We start from the raw sequence: 16,993 nt of genomic DNA on the forward strand, positions 1-16,993 counted from the left end.
GAGCTCACCAAACTGATCCCCCACAAGGTGAAAACTGACAAATGGTCCCATATACACAGCTCAGAAATTGGCGACATTTCTGATGGACTGGGGTGTTCGCCACACTTTTGGAATTCCCTATTCCCACACAGGTCAGGCAATTGTTGAAAGGATGCACCACACTCTAAAACCCATTCTAGATCAACAAAAGGGGAAGTGGCCCAAGCAACACCTCTGATAAGGTTGAGCAAAGCTTTAGATGTCTTTATGCTTTGAATAGCTCATTTGCAGGACCTAATCCTCCAATTTTTAGGCACTTTTCAAACAGCACACAGGAAAAATTGAAAGAAAATCCTTCTGTTTTGATCAGAAACCTTGAGTAAGGATAAATTGAAAGACCATTTGCACTAATCACTTGGGGCAAAGGGTAGGCTTGTATTTGCAAAGGTGCCGGACCTAAGTGGGTCCCCGCGAAGGACGTGAAACCATCTCATACACAGGAGCACACTGACAATTCCACCCACAGGGAAATGAGCACGCAGACGTGAGCCGCACGGAGAAGCTACGGTTCATGCCAGACGTTCCCTGTTCAACCTGTGAAAGCTACAAATCTTGAGTTTGATGTTGGTTTTTGGACTGTGAAAATGGTTTGTATCATAGATCTTTTTCAGCAAAAACGTGGTGTCCATTGTGTTCAAAAGAATTCCAAGATATCCAAATTTGTAAAAATTGAAGGTTAGAGGGATGGTTTGGTGCCCTATAGTTGGCCAGTCCCTGACCAAGTGCTAAAAGATTTTCTTGAGAACTGAAATAGATGGGGAAGCTTCTGCCAAAAAACAGCTGAACAGGAACATGGAGCTTGATCAAATGATACACTGGCACTTGTGTGTTTTTCTTGCTTGCTTTTGCTGTGCATACATGCCTGTAGATGAACCAAAAATGAATGTTTGCCTTGCTTTAGCCAAGTCAGCAGGCTCAGACACCATGTGTTTGACCAATTTGAGCCCAGACAAACCCTTTGCAACCTGTTTGGTCGGTGTGCCTGTGCCAGCCAAGGAGTAGCCAATACCCAATGGTGACAAATATTGGTGTGAGGCTGCCAACGAGACCAATCCCATAACCAGCTGGCATCATTGGGCCCCTGATCTTCTTAAAGCACCTTCTGAACCTCAAGAATTCAAATTCCTGGTTCATTGGTGATGGAATTTGTGCTGAGTTTCAGTACCAGGGAGATCCACAGTTAAATGTTACTCCCCATCATCCTGAGGACAGATACTCAAGTTTGTGGTGCAATTGTACTACCCCAGTGCCCCCTGAGGGTGAAACTGCTGATGAGTAGATGACCTAGGTGAGTCCCCATGACAATGAGCAACAGAATATTGGCTCATTTGTGGAGATAGAGCCTGGCAGGACATTCCCTCAAAAATTAAAGGTGGCCCATGTAGCATCAGACAACTCACTGTGATAGCACCTATCGTTAAAAAAGCCATCAAGAGAAAACAGAGAGAAAAAAGATGTGCCCATCATTATAAAGAAAACTGTAATAGCAATTTCAGACCCTAGGGCCCTGCAAAATGAGGTACATCGAATTTATTTCTACATCAACTTGCCTAGGGCGAGGCATTGAAACCATTACACCGATTGGGGTGTTGGCTGAAGAAAGAAGACAGTGCGACTTCCATTGCAATTAGTGACATGATGACTGATATTAGTGCTGTCAGACATGCAGCCTTACAGAACAGAGCAGCAATTGATTTCCTTAGCAGCCATTCCATGTGTTCAGTGTCACCCCCATGTTCCACACTGTCACTGTCAGCTTTGACAGCTTTTGGACTGTGTTTGAGAAGTCAAATTTTTCTGACTGTTGAAGGGCTTTGGGGCCCAGAGTTCTTGTTAGGAACAAGGGATTAAGTGTGTGAGCCATGGAGTTGTTGGACCAGGTGTTTTGTGTAAGTGGTGAGAAGGGTTTCTTCCTTTCTGTTTCTCTTTCAAGGGGAATATTAATGTTGCCCCTGAGTCCTCAGGAGGGGAGCCTGTGGACTGAGCTGCAGCAGAGGGAGCTTTGCCTGGCACCGAGAGCTGTGGGAACAATTCCCAGGAGCCTGAGGAGCCTGGTAAGGACAGAGCCCCCACTGGTTTAGAGAGGGGTGAGATGGCTGCTCTGAGCCTGCCTCTGGCAGTGAGGGAGATGAGAAGGGTTGAGTTCCTCTCTGCAGGCTTGGTGCTTCCTGGTGCCTTGAGTTCAAATCCTGCACTGGCACAACCTGCCTGAGCCCTGCCCTCCATGCTCCTTGAGAGGCTCTGACACGGAGTCCTCTGAGGGAATCCACAAAATTAGAGGGTTTTGGGAAAGCTGAAAAAGGCAGGTCTCAGATACAGTAGAGCTGTTTACAGCTAAGCAGCAGCCATGAGATAGGTCAGCAGAAAAATTATTTAACCTGTAGAAAAGCAAGGACAAATAGAACAATGATCTGTGTATTAATGCTAGTCTAGAAGACCCCTCTAAGCTACAGAAAAGTTTATCTAGCAAGATATTGGGAAGGTTGAAGCTTAATAATGGAGCTCAGTGCATTGTGTTTTAAGGCTTCCAAGTAGGTATTGTATTTGACATAAGCGAGCATTGTTTTAACCAAAGGTACCTGTGCTTATAGTGATTGGATAGAACTACTGTCAATGTGCTTTTGCTTTGTGTGATTGGTCAAAAAACTTATAAAGTAAGTTGTAACGCTAAGTTCTTTGTCTACTGCCTGGGATGTGAGCTGCTGGCATCTTCCCATGGTCATACCCATGCAATGAGACTGATGCTGGAAAACAAACAGCTTGAGGCGCGTTCCACAGCAGTCCCGGCCCATTCGTGATTTCTACATAGCCCCTGCCAGCGTCAAATGGCACGGCTTGATTTGCAGGGCAGGCAGTCTTAAACATCTGCAATATCCTATCAGAGTCCTAGTATGGCTTCATTCAAAGAAAGAGGAGAGTGCACCTAACACTGACCACTTGTTAGGCAATATCTTCCACCTTGCCCTTGTACCCCTACAGAGAGGCTGTCTGCAAAATGCCCAGAACACCATCCAAATCTGCAGCAAGTACAGGAAAATCAGGCAGAGAATCTTTCTGTTTTCAAGGTCCCCCTTCCTAGGCGACTTGACCCTTTCTACCTGATTCTCACTTGAGATCTACCCATGATAGAGCACTGCAGGAAAACACTTTAAAGGGTCATTAACCAGGACCTGCTTGGAAAGCAAGGGTAGAAGCTCTTTCCCTCCCTGATGGGATGCGGGCTGGCAACTGCTGCTCTGAAGATGTGCAGCAGCTGATCCTCTCTGGAGAGGCCATGGAAGGGCTGTGATGGTCTATGGGAACCAGAGGAATGATGAGCTCAGGTTGGCATTTAAGCTTCATGGGAACAAGCAGAATGAAGAGCTCACAGTGGAGATGAAATTTGCCTGTGCCTGGCTCCTCCGAGGAAACCCCAAGAAGTCCAGATGAAGCAAACACCTTCTCCCAAGAAGCCAGGAAAACCTCAGAGTCCTGAGCACCTGCACTTAGCCTGGAAGGGCCTGGAGGCAGCTCTGAATCCTCAGGTGAGGCAGCACTGAGGTCCTGGTATGAGAGCGCTGTGTAGCAGTGAGGGAAGGAAAAGGGAAGCAAAGGGAAGGCTGGGTCACTATTGGTCTTTGGGTGTGTTTCCCTTGGCAGCAACTGTACTTCTTTCAGGGAAAACAAAAGCTCCCTGAATTGTTAAAACTGAAAATCAGGAACAAAGACTCTCTAACTAGTCAAAGTTACAAAGTGGTACATTCATTACGCCAGCGGGCGGCACAGGGGAGGGTCATTCCCCAAATGCGTGACTGCTGGCCGGGCTCGGCTCGGCTCGGCACAGCACAGCAGGATCCAGCAGGACAGGGAAGGGCAAGGCAGGCACGGAAGGGCAGGGCAGGGCACTGGGAGCAGTGACAGGCTCTGTCCCCACGCTGCATGCCATGCCTGGGTCACCATCGGGGGCAGAGAGGAAGGACATTGCTCTTGGCTGCAGAAAGGAGGAAAAGGGAGAGTTAGAAAACATTCATTTGGACTCCTTTTCAGCAGACTAGCTGGTTTCATCTCACCATGTCTCCCTGTCTTTGGCAGAATTGGCACATTTCTCGTGATTCGGAGTCAGCTACAGCAGCAGGAAGGGGCAGCAATTTTGTCAGCATTGATATCAAAGCCAAAGTGCTGCCCCATGGATGGATGTTGCTTTCTTCAAGAGATTTCTGGCCTTGAGTTGTAGTGAATTCATACTGGTGTCTTCCCAAACAGACTTGCTTTTTTCTTTCCTCAGGAATCACCTCTTCTTTTTCTTCCCCCTATCTGGGGAGAGCTCCAATGCAAATGCCTCCTGCAGCCAAGTTCTGCCACTGTAGACTGACAAAGGAGATCTTGCAGTGGGGAGAGACTCCCTAGAGCTGCTGTGGAGAGCTGAAGGGGGAAGCTTTGTCCCTTAGTCTTGAAGTCTTGTTGGGGAGCTGCTCGTGCTCAGGGGGACAGACACTTATGATGTTTATCCAAGCCTTGCAGGTTCATTCCTGAGCTTCCTGACACGCCACAGAGACTTTGGGGTTGTCATATTGGCAAACAAATTACAGTCTGGGCGCTTCTTGAAATGCTTCAGTTATTCTTTTTTTGCTTTTCTGCAGAAATGTTGTCACCATCTATTCCTTCCAGAGAATCTTTTCCTACTTTTTGGGGGATTCCTTTTGCTGCCCTCCCAGATCAGCCCAATTCCCAGGGCTCCTTCCCAAAGTGAGCTGCAGCCCATGCCCTCCACTCTCCAGCTGGAACAGAAGGAAGCACAGTTTGCTGTTGTGGCAGTGGAGCTTCTCTCTCCTGCCTGCTTTCCCTTTGGGACAGGTTGGTGTGTGCTCATTTGGTAAAGGCAGGTTTAAACTCTGAAGCAGTTGTGTTTCAAACTGCTCCCTTCTCCAGCTCTTCTGTGGGTATCCTTGGACAAAAGGCCTCTTGGTGGGAGCTGCCAGTGGCAGTTTAAGGAAGGAGGTTGATATTTCAGGGCTGTGACTGCTGAAAGCAGCTGGTTTCTGGAGGTGTCCAGAGCTGGGAGTGGCTCATTTCTCACCTGCCTGCAGAAAAGGAAGTTGCAAAGTGGGAATTTCATTTGTGGAGGTAGGTCTCAGGGGTGTTTGTCAAGAGACAGGCTGGCAGAGAGGCAGGTCTCATGCTAAACTGGCTGTGTGTTTGTTTTGGTGGTGGGGAGGGTCAGAGATGCAGACACAGACACCAGCTGAAGGAACAGTGTAATTTACTGTAATGCAAAAGTGCAAACAAGAGTCAGGAAAGGATAAGCTAAGCAATGCACCTCAGCATTATTACAAAAGGGTGCCTCTGGTGATTCAGGAAGATCCATCACCAGGTAGCCCAATGGTTTCCCCTTCATCCAGAGCTGCACATCAGCTGGGGGAAGCTGTCCCAGCCAAGCCCTGCAGAGCCACGGCCGGGAACTGGGAAATCCTGCGGTGCCTCCACCTTTGGCGGCCACGAGGCTCCCGAGAGCACTGTGAGAGTAGCCCGGCTCCGACAGTGCTGGACGAGCAATGTGCCCGAGCTTCTGCTGGGGGCACAGCTGGTGTCATTCTCCTCTTGGTTTTTCTCCATGAGCCTGCCTAAGAACCAAGAGAGCTGGCTTAGATCCAGCACCTCCAGGCAGGGCCAGACATGGCCTTGTCAAGATTCTAAATGCTGAAAGGTTTCCCCAGGGAGTGGACACCTCGATCCTACTGCTAACAACACTTTTGTAATGGGTGGATACATAGATCCACTTGCTGTTTGTGTCCTTACCAAGTGCACCGGTAGGGTTGAGTTGCTGAGCACATGCACAGTTCCATGCAATGCCTTGTGTTCCTGAAAGCTGTACATCCCAGTCTCCTCTGCAGAAGACACAGGCTATGAAAACAAGGCCAACTTGTTACCTAGGTTTTCTTCCCTCAGGACTTGTTTGACACAATATTTTTTCGAAGGACTGCATTTGCCTCTCCTCAGCTTTCTTATTTAAAGAAGAGAGCTGAAGGAGTTTCAGGCATGAGAGTGCCTGATCTCTCTTTCCCTCTAATGGCTCTGCCTCTCAGAGTCCCGGTTACCTGCCAGTGCTTTGGCACGGGAGTCATTCCTTCCCTAAACTCCATTCCCTAAACACAAGTGGACTTGAACTGCAAAGCCTCTCTTTGCAGTGGGATTGCTTTTGCCCTACAGCCTCCATGGGCAAGGGCTTTGTGGGAGCAGGGGCCATCAGAGCCTGTGTCCTGAAACAGAGCCAGGAAAAGGAGCAGATCCTGCTGCCTTCTGCTACTGCTGATCCTAGCAGCAAGTCCCCTGACAGTTCCTTCAGGGAACTTCACACAAAGGGCTTCCATCATATCAGTGCTTGTGAGACCTTCTTGCTTCCCAGTTGTCCTCGATTTTGGAGCATCTCAGCACTTGTGTCCATGGCCCTTCCTTCATCCCCAGCCTGCAGCAGTCACAGTCACTGGTGCCTTCCCCCTTGCTGCAGCTCATTTGCCAAAGTGCTGCCAAAGGCAGCAGAGCTGGCTCAGGATCCCTGTTGGCTTCTGGTCTCTGGGATGAGCTTCAGGGGGACACTTGGAGCACTTCCTAAAGAGCTGCTTGTGGGATGGGGGGTGGATTTGTCCTCCCCGGTGTCAGACACTGAAATACAATAGTTTATGCTTTAAACATTTTTATGAAAGACTTTGACCTACTACAGCAGAGCTTTGTTACAAAAGCTGCAGAGATGACCACCACATCCTGAATTGGGCTCTGAGAGGCCCTACAGGGTTCTCTGATGAAGAGGAGATAAAGTAACAGCTCAGGGGCATTCAGGAAGCACAAGCCAATGCTTTCAGGGTGGAGATGACAGCCCCAGGGCTATCAGCTGCCAGGTTCACACAGACCCTGGCACCAAAGCTGGGGGCAGAGAGGCTTTGGGTGAGTGCTGGAAAGCCTCTGGTGAGAGGCAGTGGCCGCCCATCCTCTGCTGGGCAGAGCCCAGCTGTGGGGTCCTTCACAGGGGGAAAGCTTGTCCACAAGAGAGGGGGTGATGTGCCCCATCAAAGGGCCCCCAAAGGGGTGCCCAGACCCTGCACCAGAGCACTGCAGCACGATGCCACAGACCCTCAGGGCAGCAAGGGACAGTGTCCAGCTGGCCCCCCACAAGGGAGGCACCTGGGCATTCCACCTCTCAAAGCGTGCGTTAATCCAGGGAATCCCTCACTCGTCAGGATGTGTGGCAGTGTGGTGTGGGACCCTCACCACCAAGGAGACCAGATGGAGGAGAGCAGCGAGACATGGTGGGACCCTTGGATGGGTGATAAAGCTGTCACACATAACCCCTGCCACCCTCTCCCTGTCCCCCCACCACCCATGCACACTTCCTTCTCCTCCTTTCTTTTCTCTTTGTTTCTCTTTGCCTCTTTTACTATTCAGTAAATTACACCAATTTAGCACAAATCACAGAACACCCATCACGACTGACAAATGGCATTTCTTGCAGATTGCTACAGCCACACTGCTGATCCACAAATACGCAAGAATCAATTTCAGCTGAAAAATGTTGTTTATTACAAATTGCTACACCCACGCTGACAATACAGAACTATACAAATCTCAATTTAGGTTAAAACCAGGAATTTATTAGATTATTACAACCAGTCTGTGTAAAAATATACAAATACTAACTTCAGTTAACAAAACTAAATTTATTGCCAAACTCCACAACAACTCACTATACACAAAGATCAATTAGGCGTTTAACAACTTAATTTATTACATATAACTACAAACGAATAAATAGCAACACAACTGTATATATAGGAAACAGAACTAAACACAGACATAACAACATCCTTGTATACTTAGATAGAAATATACACATAGATGTAATTACAAACAAATACGTATCTATACACGTACATATACACAGAGTATACATCCCTAAACAGCACACATACAGAAATAGTCCTATACAAATGGGAACCCACAAATGTGCATATCCAAATGATAATCCATCTCTAGACATTTATACGTAACAGACACGTCTACAGATGGATAGACATGTCTATCCAAATGGATAATGCAATTCTAGACATGTCTACACGGAACTCAAAGCAGAGGGATCCCAGCTGCCCCATCTTCAAAGCCTCTCGCTTGGTCTCCTCCTCCCGTGCAGAGCAGCTCCCCTGGACAGGGACAGCAGATGGGACATCTGGCAAGCAAAGGGAACACTCAGTGAGTGTGGGGACCGTTTCCCTTGGCAGCAGCTGCACTTCCATCAGGGCAGAGGAAATGTCAGAGCCTCCCCAGGGGGTCAGAAAGAGAAAGCAGCCGAGCAGCCAGGCTGTGGTGAGCGCAGCCGCGGCGGGACTGTCCCGCAGCCCGGCAGAGCCGGCACAGCTCCCGGGCCCTGCCGGCACAGCTGCCTTGCCCAAGGACAGTCCCTGTGCCAGGCGGGGCAGCTGCGCTGAGCAGCCCCAGCACGGGCAGGGCCCGCTCCTGCCCCGCCGGGCAGTGCCCATGGCCACAGCCCACGGCAGCCTCAGCCCCACCTGTCTCCCCGGGCCTGTGGCCTCAGCCGGGCTCTCTCCAGGCTGGCAGCAGCTGGGCCCCGTTCACTGCTCTCGCTGCTGGCCTTCAGCTCCTCCCTGCTGGCTCCCGTCAGTCTCCGGCTGTCCTCAAGGTCTTCATGGCAGCTGTGGCAAAAGCAGAGCCTCTGGAATTGCTTCCAAGGCCTGGCAGAGCTGCAGCCCCGGAGCCCTCTGTGCTCTCTGCTGGCCCCCTCTATCCCCTCAACCCCGCCATGCTCTTGGTGAAGCCCCAGCCACCTTCAGTTTCTTCAGCCCCTCACAGTCCTCTCACGCCCCTCAGTCCCTTCTGAGCCATACCGTCCCCTGAGACCCACCACCCTGCCAGCCTGTGCCACTTCCCTGTCACCTCGGTGCCACCATGGCCTGCGGCTGCCCCACAGCCCTCAGCCCCAGCAGCAGCTCAGGGTCACCGTCCCTTCAGCGCCACGGCCCCCTCAGCCCCCTGAGCCCCCTCAGTCTCACCGTCCTTCAGCAGCTCCTCAGGGACAGTGCCTGGGGCCAGCGGCAGCTCCCACCGCTCCAGGGACAGCCGGGGCTGGAAGTGCTGCTCCGCCCGGCCCGGCCGCCAGCTCGGACCCAGCACAGGGACAGGGGACACAGGGGGCACCGGGGGAAAAGCAAGAGGTGAAAAAGGCAGCCGAGGGGAAAAAGAGGTACAAATGCAGCCTAGGCCTACACAAACAGCAATCCTTCCATCAATCTCTCCATCTAAACATTCCTATTCCTCTTACTATATAACTATACACATTTATAAATCTAACTTCATATATATATATATATATATATATAAAAATATAAATATTTTACTCTACACATATAAAATTCTAACTCTGAAAATCTATAAATGTCTACACATTTATAGATGTAAATATACATCTATAAATGTATATATATAATAAAATATAATTATATCCCATCTATAACTATATACATATCCACATTTAATTATACCGATCTATCAATATATGTCTACATAAATAGAACACTATCATCTATAAATGGAATTATAACCACTAATAAATAACCATATAAATCTATAAATATATCTACAAACAGAGGAGTTCTACCTGCCTGATGGTCACAGGCTCTCCCCTGTCTCTTCCAGCCCTCCTGGAGATGTTGGTCAGATGGCATCTGGGAAGCAAAGGGAACACTCAGTCAATATTGGCCCTTCTGCACCTTTCCCTTGGGCAGCAATTGTCCTTCTACCAGGGGCTGTCAAAGATGACCTGAAAGGCAGACTCTCACTTGGCAATTTGAAGCAATGTGCCCTTAAAAGAATGGGACCATTCCAAGTGTTCAAAAGTGTGCTTCAAAACACTGAAGTATCTCGATAAAGTCTCAGCCCCACAGTGCAAAGGGCACCCAGGAGAGCTCGAAACACAGACAGTCCCCGCTGCCACAAGGAAGCCCGGCCTTGTTCTTTCTCTGAGCTGACAGAGAGACCTCAGTCCTCCCTGAAATGGCTGAAGCTGAAGGTGCTGGGAGCTGAGTCATGAACCAGCTCCATTACCTGGCATCTACAAACTGCCCTCTGCAGTGAGCAGCAGCTGCTCCAACTCGACCATCAGCTCTGGCAGCAAGGGCTGGGAGGGACAGAGCTCCCTAACAGGTCTGCAGGCTGCACCAGCTGGGCTAAGGGATGGATCCACAGTGCTCCTTCTCTCCTCTTAGGCCTCCCTAATCAGGGGTCATTCAAGCTTTTCCTTCTGATACTGGAGTTACTGTGATTTTTCAATTGGTTGGCCTCTGATGCTGTGCTCCTTGTTTTTCTTGTGGGTCAGGACCAATACCAGCAGACTGGTGCTACATTCAGTCAGTGATTTGGACTTCTACCCTGACTTTTTGCTCTTTTTTTCCCCTGTTCCTTCAAGAGTCGCTCAGCCTGGCCACCACTGGCACCTTGCAGTAAATTTATCCACCAACTTCAGCAAAAACTGGGACACCCGGCATGGTGACACAACTCGCACAAGGTCAGGTTTATTCCCTGCTCTCTGCCCCAGCAGAGGACTCAGTGTCAGAGCCTCTGGAGAAGCGTGGAGGGCAGGGCTCAGGGAGGTTGTGCCAGCGCAGGATTTGAACTAAAGGCACCAGGAAGCACCAACCCTGCTCAGAGCAGCCATCTCACCCCTCTCTAAACCAGTGTAGGCTCTGTCCTTACCAGGCTCCTCGGGCTCCTGGGAACTGTTCCTGCAGCTCTTGGTGTCAGATGTAGCTTCCTCTGCTGCAGCTCTGTTCACAGGCTCCCCTCCTGAAGAATCAGGGGCAACACCAACATTGTCCTGAGCAGAAAAACAGAAAGAAAGGAACCCAAAGATCACTCACTATTCTGCTGGAATTGTATCAGGGATACAATAACTCTCCTTCTCCACTCCCAAAGGACATGGAGCACAGAGGAGGGAACACTGTCCACATAGTTCACATGACAAGCCTTTTAAACTCAGGATTCAGGGGGCCAAGGTGAAACTGAAGCTCTTACAAAATCACCTTTGAGATAAAACATGAACACAGAGAACCAGAAGACACCACGTGAGGGGACGTGCCCCCACGCTCTGACCCTGCCTTATCCCAGAGCTGTGAGAAATCAGCCAGCACAAAGCCAGGGGCTCTCCTTGCTGCCAGCACAGCTGCCAGCCCTGCCCAGGGCTGTGTGCTACAAACCCACAGGCAAAGCACACATTTCTGCCTGGCAGTCTCAGCACCCCCAGCCAAGCGCTCACACAACCCATCACAAGGTGCTGCTTCTCGGAGCCCTCTGCTGCCGCCCCGCGCGTGTCATCCAGGCAAACATTGATGCACCCAGGCTATTTCCAGGATCACATTTGTGATCAGTGGCAAAAAGCTGTATATCGTTATGGTAGGGAAAAAAACCAACCCAAAAGACAGGAAAAGCCAGACAACCAAGTAGTGTTTCTGTTCCACTGAGGAAGCAAATGGCCACAATGAAGCAAATTACCTTTGGACACAAAGATATTCTCCCTATGACCAGTTTCAGAATATTCATCTCTTCTGCCATAGTCCATCCATCAGAACCCTAAAGATTCTAAAGATGGTTCTGAGCCTGCAATGTTTCCTTTTATTATGGAATAAAATGCTTCTCTAAACTGCTATGTGTGACTTTACAGAAGACAAAAGTCGTCACTTGAGAATAAGGTATTGGTAAATCCAAAAAATCCCACTCCCCCCCTTGAGTCATCATCACAACTGTACTGCAGGCAATGGGTCAGCACATCAACAGAAAGACAGACATTCTTTGGCCAACAGTGTAATAATCTGCAAAGGACAGAGAGCTGCAGCTGCAGCCCAGCCCCAGCCACGGCTCTGGGAGCACCTACATGCACGGCAGGGCTCACACAGCAGCAGCAGCTGCAGCCCAGCCCTTGCTTTGCCTTGGCCTTCCCACCCAAAAGAGGCACAGCCCACATCTGCTGCAGCTGCAATAGAGGCACCTCTGGCATGCCCCTCCCTGCACGGGACACTTGGCCTTCAGTGCCACTTCTCCAAACACTCTTGTCCTCTTTCCCAGCAAGTAAAACCTCTTCTTCATTTCTTCTTCATCTCCTCTTTTAGAAATCTTTCTTTACCAAGAATAATTCAATAACTAAATAATAATGATATAAGTTCAATTAAAGAAGCCTTTGCTTGTCAACCATGTAACAAGGTTCAAAAGCTCTCAGTCCACCCCCTTTTATCCCCATCCAATGGAATTACCTGCGCAGAGGGAGATCTTTCAGACAGGGACCTCCTGATCTCCCGAATCATTTTCTCTACAGCAAGGCCCAGATCTGCTGGTGGCCATTCCTCCTCCCCAGGTGCGTTCTGTGCTGAGCTGGAGGCCGTCCATGCTGCACAAGCTGCACTGCTGGGCGGAGCACTGGGCCCTGAAGTGCCCAGGGTGGCTGCAAGAATCCAAACACATTGGTCAGGCTCCACAACGTGGCTGTGGGACACAGAGCTCTAGTGCTGCTGTGGATCAAACATCACGGGAAGCACACAGCAAAACCAGGCAAAGAATCTTTTGGCCTCCTAGGTGCCCCTTCCTAGTAGGCTCGACAACTTCTGGCCGAGAATGGCAGAGCCTTGAGGCAAACTACTTCAAACGGTCACTTTTCAGGACCTTTTGGAAAAACAAGGTTACAACTCTTTTCGTACCTTGTGCGTCGTAGGCTGGGGGCTGCTGCTCCCTGTGGAGCTGCTGGAAGCTGCTGGGCTGGATGGCGAGCACCTCCCGCTCGGCCGGAGGCAGCTGCTCCCTGTGGAGCTCCTGGAAGCGGCTGCGGGGCCCCTCCCGCCCGAGCGGCAGCGGCCGCTCCCCGTGGAGCCCGAGCAAGTGGCAGGGCGGGATGCCGAGCACCTCCCGCTCGGCGGGCAGCGGCCGCTCCCCGTAGAGCTCCTGGAAGCGGCTCGGCCCCTCCCGCCGGGCCGGCAGCGCCCCCTCCCTGTGCAGCAGGTGGAAGCTGCAGGGCGGGCGCCGGGCGAGCAGCGGCCGCTCCCCGGGGGGCTGCTGGAGGCGGCCGGGCCGGGGGCTGCGCAGCTCCCGCCCGTCCGGCAGCGGCCGCTCCCTGTGCAGCAGGAGGAAGCCACTGGGCGGGCGCCCGGCCGGCAGCGGCGGCCGCTCCCTGGGCAGCGGCGTGAAGCGAGCGCGCCTGTGCCGCCCGTCCGGCAGCGGCCGCGCCCCGGGGAGCTGCTGGGAGCAGCGGGGCGGGCGCCTGCGGCCATCCCGGCCCGCCGCCGACTGCTGCCTGTTGGCCGCGCTCCGCCGCTTGATGCGGAGCAGGAGGTCGGGGCGGTCGCGGCGAAAGCAGGGGTTGCTGTAGTGGAGCCAGGCCCCGGCATCGCCCGGCGCAGCCGAGCCGAGCCAGCCCGGCACCTTGCGGAAGCCGTAGCGGTAGAGCTGCCGCACGAAGCTGCGGAACTGCGTGGCCCTGAAGGTGTGCGGGACCGGGGCCGGCCCATGGCCACGGCCCCTGTGGGCGCGGCCCGAGCTGAGCAGCTCCCGCTCCAAGAGGGAGCGGTCGATGAGCAGCCCCTGGGCGCGGCTGTCCCAGCGCACGGAGCGGACGCGGGGGCTGTTCACCAGGCGCCAGAGCTTGGCGGGGAAGGTGCGGGCGCTGAGCCCGGCGGGCAGCGGCAGCTCCGCCATGGCGTCGACTGCCGACTGTGGCCACAACGCCCGCAGCGCAACGGCCGCGGCTGCGCCGGCGGCGCGCGGCCTGAGGGGGGCGCTGCGCTCGGGCCCGCGCGAGCCCAGCGCCCCCCGGCGCGGGCCGGACTTGGCGGGGACGCGCGCGGCAGAGCCGGAGCTGCTTGGCACAGCACAGCACGGCACGGCACGGCACGGCACAGCAGGTTATCCCCACGCTGCATGCCGTGCCTGGGTCACCATCGGGGACAGAGAGGAGGGACATTGCTCTGTCTTGGCTGTGGAAAGGATGAAAAAGGGTGATTAGAAAACATTCATTTGGACTCCTTTTCAGCAGACTAGCTGGTTTTATGTCACTGTGTCTGCCTGTCTTTGGCAGTGTTGGCACATTTCTCGTGATTCGGAGTCAGCTACAGCAGCAGGAAGGGGCAGCAATTTTGTCAGCATTGATATCCAAGCCAACGTGCTGCCCCATGGATGGATTTTGCTTTCTTCAAGAGATTTCTGGCCTTGAGTTGTAGTGAATTCATACTGGTGTCTTCCCAAACAGACTTGCCTTTTTCTTTCCTCAGGAATCACCTCTTCTTTTTCTTCCCCCTATCTGGGGAGAGCTCCAATGCAAATGCCTCCTGCAGCCAAGTTCTGCCACTGTAGACTGACAAAGGAGATCTTGCAGTGGGGAGAGACTCCCTAGAGCTGCTGTGGAGAGCTGAAGGGGGAAGCTTTGTCCCTTAGTCTTGAAGTCTTGTTGGGGAGCTGCTCGTGCTCTGGAGGACGTACACCAATGATGTTTATCCAAGCCTTGCAGGTTCATTCCGGAGCTTCCTGACACGCCACAGAGACTTTGGGGTTGTCATATTGGCAAACAAATTACAGTCTGGGCGCTTCTTGAAATGCTTCAGTTATTCTTTTTTTGCTTTTCTGCAGAAATGTTGTCATCATCTATTCCTTCAAGAGAATCTTTTCCTACTTTTTGGGGGATTCCTTTTGCTGCCCTCCCAGATCAGCCCAATTCCCAGGGCTCCTTCCCAAAGTGAGCTGCAGCCCATGCCCTCCACTCTCCAGCTGGAACAGAAGGAAGCACAGTTTGCTGTTGTGGGAGAGGAGCTTCTCTTTCCTGCCTGCTTTCCCTTTGGGACAGGTTGGTGTGTGCTCATTTGATAAAGGCAGGTTTTAACTCTGAAGCAGTTGTGTTTCAAACTGCTCCCTTCTCCAGCTCTTCTGTGGGTATCCTTGGACAAAAGGCCTCTTGGTGGGAGCTGCCAGTGGCAGGTTAAGGAAGGAGGTTGATATTTCAGGGCTGTGACTGCTGAAAGCAGCTGGTTTCTGGAGGTGTCCAGAGCTGGGAGTGGCTCATTTCTCACCTGCCTGCAGAAAAGGAAGTTGCAAAGTGGGAATTTCATTTGTGGAGGTAGGTCTCAGGGGTGTTTGTCAAGAGACAGGCTGGCAGAGAGGCAGGTCTCGTGCTAAACTGGCTGTGTGTTTGTTTTGGTGGTGGGGAGGGTCAGAGATGCAGACACAGACACCAGCTGAAGGAACAATGTAATTTACTGTAATGCAAAAGTGCAAACAAGAGTCAGGAAAGGATAAGCTAAGCAATGCACCTCAGCATTATTACAAAAGGGTGCCTCTGGTGATTCAGGAAGATCCATCACCAGTACCCCAATGGTTTCCCCTTCATCCAGAGCTGCCCATCAGCTGTCCCAGCCCAGCCCTGCAGAGCCACGGCCGGGAACTGGGAAATCCTGCGGTGCCTCCACCTTTGGCGGCCACGAGGCTCCCGAGAGCACTGTGAGAGTAGCCCGGCTCTGACAGTGCTGGACGAGCAATGTGCCAGAGCTTCTGCTGGGGGCAAAGCTGGTGTCATTCTCCTCTTGGTTTTCTCCCCGAGCCTGCCCAGGGCTCAAGGAGGAACCAAGGCCAGGTGTGGCCTTGTCCATTTTCCTCATGCAGAAAGGTGAAGATGTGTTTCACCAGTGAATGGATGCAACAATCCTTTTGATAATAACACTTGGTTAGGAGCAGATAGATAGAACATTGGGTTGGGAAGGTCATCTAGAGAGCAGCTTTGGCTCAGGTCCTGTTGTTGAGGCTTCAGTCAGGGTCTGTTGTTCAGGCCTTAGTCCTTCAGTATTTTGTGGTGCAAATCACACCTGTGCAGAGCTGCAAACAAACAAGTCTGTCCTTAGCACATTTGAGACAGGGAACAGGATTAGCCCTGCAAGGCCGCGCTAGGGCCAAGAGCAGAAGGCCAGCACCCTGCTTTTGCCCACAGGCAGCCCTGCAGAGCAAGCAGCCCCTCCTGCCCAGGGGCTGAGGTGCCCGAAGCTGCCTCCCCGCTGTGCAGCTCTGCAGAGCCCGCGGGGCGCAGGGTCCTGGGCAGCCAGGGCAGCCCGGCTGCCTTGGGGCACAAGGAGTGCCCCAGAGAGAAGCTGCTGCCCTTTGCTTTGGAACTGCTCCTCAGAGTCTTGTCATTAATCCACAGTGTCTGATGTGTTTTCCTTTCCTCTCCCAAATTTAACACAGCTTTTTGAGAAAACTGACTGATGTAGCTGCTGCTGCTGGTGGTGGTGCTTTTGTCTGCAGGTGAGGGCAGGTGATTTGGACCAAGGACAGAGTCCATTATTAACACCCCAGCTTTGCCAAGTCAAGAAAACCATTCAGAATTGGGCTACCACTACTGAGCAGTATTCCTAGGTTTTGGAAAGCTACCACCTTAAGAAACCCGACAGATTTTCCTCCAGGAGGACACCAGCAGTAGCATGATGCCAATGTTTTCCACCCCTTTTCTGTGTCTTTTAAGAGTTCCGCAGTGCCCAGCAGGAATGAAGCGACATGTGATAATGGGATTTGAGAGCTCTCTGTTGTTCATTGCCACATGAGTGTTCATGACAAGCTGGACACCCCACTCGTGGCTCTGTTGAGTTAAATTCATCCCAATTCTGTGCAAACAGCAGCCCTGAGGTGCTGAGAAGAGCAAGCACAGTGGGTGGGTGTGCATGCACACACCCGGGGGCTGACTGCTCTGTGGGCAGATGGTTTTGCACTGTTGTAAATCTTCACTATCCCAAGCTGAAAGACTATTTCAAATATACATCTTAAATGAAAATATATATCAAAAAATAAAACTGTCCAAAAATACATGTGCATTAAATTTCATGCATATTATATATTATATATTTTGATTAATATAATAATAACATAACATAATATAATATAACATAATATAATATATACA

The sequence above is a fragment of the Melozone crissalis genome, unplaced genomic scaffold, assembly GCF_028551555.1.
Source record: "Melozone crissalis strain CALT ecotype California unplaced genomic scaffold, PUWL_Pcris_2 ptg000043l_1, whole genome shotgun sequence".
NCBI classification, from domain to species: Eukaryota; Metazoa; Chordata; class Aves; order Passeriformes; family Passerellidae; genus Melozone; species Melozone crissalis.